This window comes from Pseudophryne corroboree, chromosome 1, assembly GCF_028390025.1.
Source record: "Pseudophryne corroboree isolate aPseCor3 chromosome 1, aPseCor3.hap2, whole genome shotgun sequence".
Taxonomy (NCBI): Eukaryota; Metazoa; Chordata; class Amphibia; order Anura; family Myobatrachidae; genus Pseudophryne; species Pseudophryne corroboree.
This window is the reverse complement of record NC_086444.1, coordinates 875,993,774-875,998,687: the sequence shown is the minus strand read 5'-3', so window position 1 is coordinate 875,998,687 and position 4,914 is coordinate 875,993,774. Positions and strand designations below refer to the sequence as shown.

At 50.4% G+C, this 4,914-nt stretch overlaps 1 protein-coding gene across 2 annotated transcripts in view; it reads right to left on the bottom strand.

The window, feature by feature from the left end:
• Nucleotides 1-4,914, bottom strand: part of TMPRSS9 (transmembrane serine protease 9) — a 316,106-nt gene that overhangs the window by 218,988 nt on the left and 92,204 nt on the right. The window lies entirely within an intron of this gene.

Below are 4,914 nucleotides of genomic sequence, written 5' to 3'. Positions count from 1 at the left end.
CCAATGGTGAATATATAATATTTACAGGTTAAGTATCTGCTAAACTGGAAAATGAATCACCAGTAAACAATAATACTGACAATCTTTTAATTTGGATCTGCCTGAGCCAATGGAGGATTATAATAGGAGCAGATGGGGCAACTGCCTTGGACGCAGAGCAGCAGGAGGCCCAAAATGCCTGCTACCCTGAAGACGTGGCCCCCACAAACTAATATCGCTTTCTGATCGTAAACCCAGGTCAGACACGGCTTCTAAACGCATGTCTGACATGGGTCTGAGCAGGCTAAGACCCTTTAACATTGCAGTTTTGACCCGGCTGGTGCCTTTCACACTGAACCCGGGTCACTCATGTTAAACAATGTGATGTGATTTAAAATGGACTTTTCTGGTTCACATTGATGAGGTTTTAAAGGAAATAAAAGGAGGGGCTGTGGACTGCTCTGAGCAGACACATAAATAGCCAATCAGCACCTTTTTCTGAGACCTGGGTTGAATATCCCGGGTCAGAGGCTTTCACAATGCACAACAACCCAGGTCCGACCCATGTTTAACCCTTCTTTTAACCCCGGTTAAAAAATGCCAGGTTGCTCGACCCGGGTTATTCACTTTTGCGCTTTCACACTGCATCTTGACCCGGCAATAACCCGGGTTATTTTGGCAATGTGAAAATAGGATTTTGGTTACCTACCGGTAAATCCTTTTCTCGTAGTCCGTAGAGGATGCTGGGGTCCACATTAGTACCATGGGCTATAGATGGGTCCACCAGGAGCCATTGGCACTTTAAGAGTTTGAGAGTGTGGGTTGGATCCTCCCTCTATGCCCCTCCCACCAGACTCAGTCTAGAAACTTTGCCCGAAGAGACGACATACTTCGAGAGAAGGACTTAACACAGATAGTGGTGAGATTCATACCAGCTCACACATACAAGGCACGTCAAGTCAACTAGCTTGAACTACTCAGCAACAGCTGAAACATTACTTACCAAGTAACAATGCAATACTCAACTAAAACGAAGTTGTACTGAACCAAATAACATTTGTAGGAGAACGAAGCGCTGGGTGGGCGCCCAGCATCCTCTACGGACTGCGAGAAAAGAATTTACTGGTAGGTAACCAAAATTCTATTTTCTCTTACGTCCTAGAGGATGCTGGGGTCCACATTAGTACCATGGGGATGTACCAAAGCTCCCAGAACGGGAGGGAGAATGCTGAGGCTCCTGCAGAACTGATTGACTGAACTTCAGATCATCAGAGGCCAGAGTATTGAACTTGTAAAACTTTGCAAACGTGTTCGACCCAGACCAAGTTGACGCTCGGCAAAGTTGCACTGCCGAGACAACCCGGGCAGCCGCCCAGGAAGACCCCACCTTACGAGTAGAGTGGGCCTTAACAGATTTTGGACACAGCAGTCCTGCCGTAGAATAAGCGTGCTGGATAGTGAACCTAATCCAGCTATAAATAGTCTGCTTAGAAGCAGGACCACCAATTTTCCTGGGATCATAGAGGACAAACAGAGAGTCCGACTTTCTGTGAAGAGAAGTTCTCTTCACATATATCTTCAGAGCCCTTACGACATCCAAGAACTTTGATGTAATTGAGGAGTCAGTAGCCACTGGCACCACAATAGGTTGGTTCAGGGCCGGCTCTAGGCATGTTCGAATAGAGCGGCCGCGCAGGGCGCCACCCTTAAGGGGCGCCGCGCGCTGGCGCCGCCATATTCGAACATGGAGCCGGCCCTGTGCACTGCAGCATCGTGTGTGACTTGAGTGCGCTATACGCGCTGAGCGGCGCCGGTGTCTAACGTCAGACGCCGGCGCCGCGCAGCGCGCACAGCGCACTCAAGAGGCTACCTGGCTGCCCGCCCGCACCCGGACCTGCACTGCACCCGCACGCACGCCCGCACTCCCGCACAGCAGTACTCCTCCCCCTCCAACGCCGCAGGTATTTGGGGGGGGGGGGTGAGTGAATTTATGGCACTGTGGGGGCATTTATCTGGCACTGTGGGGACTTTTATCTGGCACTGTGGGGACATTTATCTGGCACTGTGGGGGCATTTATCTGGCACTGGGGGCATTTATCTGGCACTGTGGGGACATTTATCTGGCACTGTGGGGACATTTATCTGGCACTGTGGGGACATTTATCTGGTACTGTGGTGGCATTTATCTGGCACTGTGGGGGCATTTATCTGGCACTGGGGGCATTTATCTGGCACTGGGGGCATTTATCTGGCACTGTGGGGACATTTATCTGGCACTGTGGGGGCATTTATCTGGCACTGTGGGGGCATTTATCTGGCACTGTGGGAGCATTTATCTGGCACTGGGGGCATTTATCTGGCACTGTGGGGACATTTATCTGGCACTGTGGGGGCATTTATCTGGCACTGTGGGGGCATTTATCTGGCACTGGGGGTATTTATGTAGCACTGTGGGGTCATATCTGGCACTGTGGGGGCATTTATGTAGCACTGTGGGGGCATTTATCTGGCACTGTGGGGGCATTTATCTGGCACTGTGGGGGCTTTTCTGTATCTACATATCTGGCACTGTGTGGCCATTTATGTATCTGGCATTGCTGGGGGGCATGTCGTGTGTTGCTGGCACTGCTGGGGGGCATGTCATGTGTAGCTGACACGGCTGGGGAGCATATCATGTAGTGTTCCCGCTAGGCGTCTGTGGCTAGGCAATGTGTCTAACGTGCTCTGCCTGGCGCAAAGTGTCTAACGTGCTCTGCCTGGCGCAAAGTGTCTAACGTGCTCTGCCTGGCGCAAAGTGTCTAACGTGCTCTGCCTGGCGCAAAGTGTCTAACGTGCTCTGCCTGGCGCAAAGTGTCTAACGTGCTCTGCCTGGCGCAAAGTGTCTAACGTGCTCTGCCTGGCGCAAAGTGTCTAACGTGCTCTGCCTGGCGCAAAGTGTCTAGGAGGTTCTACCTGGTGCAGTGTGTATTAACTGCACTACTGTGTGGTGTAAAGCGAATTGCCACTATTATGTGGCCACGCACCTTCCCCACGAAGCAACGCCCCTAAATTTTTGCTGCGCGCCTTTGGCGCGCACTGTCCATGCTTTACCATGTAGGTAGATGAGCAACAAGCATTACAGTATGTACATCATTTTGCCCTCCTAACTTAAAAATGTGCCCTCCTTGCCCTAAAAAGTGAACACTATCGCGTAGCTGGCACTGCTGGGGGGCATATTGTGTGTAGCTGGCACTGCTGGGGGGCATATCATGTCTATCTGGCACTGCACATTGTGTATCTGGCACTATACTGGAGACATTATGTGTATCTGACACTATACTGGAGACATTGTGTGTAAGGAACACTACTGTTCCTGGCATTGCCACTACTGTGGCTGTTATGTGTAAGGCTGCTAATTGTGTGCGTAGAGGGGGTGTGAAAACATATTTATTTATAGTCTAATAATATGAAGTTATGAGTCCACGCCCACTTTCCAAGAGGCCACGCCCACTTTTCCTGGAGCGCGCGCACGGGGGGGCGCTTTTACATGTTTTCGCTCAGGGTGCTAGTAGGCCTGGAGCCGGCCCTGGGTTGGTTGATATGAAATGCCGACACAACCTTTGTAAGAAACTGCTGACGAGTCCAGAGCTCAGCTCTATCTTCGTGGAAGATCAAGTAAGGGCTTTTACAGGATAAAGCCCCCAGCTCGGACACTCGTCTGGCAGAAGCCAAGGCCAACAAAGTGACCGCCTTCCATGTAAGAAATTTGACCTCTACCTCCTGTAGAGGTTCAAACCAATCTGACTGGAGGAACTGCAACACCACGTTAAGGTCCCAAGGCGCCGTAGGCAGTACAAAGGGTGGTTGGATATGCAGAACTCCCTTCAAAAAGGTCTGAACCTCAGGGAAGGCAGCCAATTGTTTCTGAAAGTAAATAGATAGGGCTGAAAGCTGGACCTTCAGAGAACCCAAACTCAGGCCCATATCCACTACTGCTTGCAGGAAGAGGAGGAAACGTCCCAGTTGAAACTCCACCGTAGGAAACTTCTTGGACTCACACCAAGAGACATATTTCTTTCAAATACGATGGTAATGTTTAGACGTTACCCCTTTCCTAGCCTGTATGAGGGCAGGAATAACCCTCCGAGCAAGAATCAGGCGCTCAACTTCCATGCTGTCAAACGTAGCCGCGGTAAGTCTTAATAGGCGAACAGCCCCTGCTGCAGCAGGTCCTACCGAAGAGGAAGAGGCCTCGGCTCTTCTTGCAGTAGATTCAGAAGGTCCGCGTACCAAGCCCTTCTTGGCCAGTCTGGGGCAATGAGGATCACTTGAACCCTTGTTCTCCTTATGAGCTTTAGGATTCTTGGGATGAGTGGGAGTGGTGGAAACATGTACACTTACTGGAACACCCACGGAGACACCAGGGCATCCACTGCCACTGCCTATGGGTCCCTCGACCTGGAACAATAACGTCAAAGCTTCTTGTTGAGACGAGAGGCCATCATGTCTATTTGGGGTAAACCCCAAAGATCTGTTATTTCCCTGAACATCTCCGGATGGAATCCCCACTCTCCTGTAAAAAATAAACTCTAAAAATAACTTTAACTAGAGAAGCTCTGTAGAGCTCCCCTAGCTGTGAACGGCTCCTCCGGGCACATTTTCTAAACTGAGTCTGGTGGGAGGGGCATAGAGGGAGAAGCCAGCCCACACTCTCAAGCTCTTAAAGTGGCAATGGCTCCTGGTGGACCCGTCTATACCCCATGGTACTAATGTGGACCCCAGCATCCTCTAGGACGTAAGAGAAAGGGGTATGAGTAAACCCATTAGTTGGCCACAAAACAGAACAGGACACTGCATGCACCAAGAATTTGCAGTTTCCTATTGGTCTATTCCAGGTGTGGTCAAACTAAGGCCTTAATTCAGACCTGATCGCAACAGCAACCTTTTTTTTCCAAT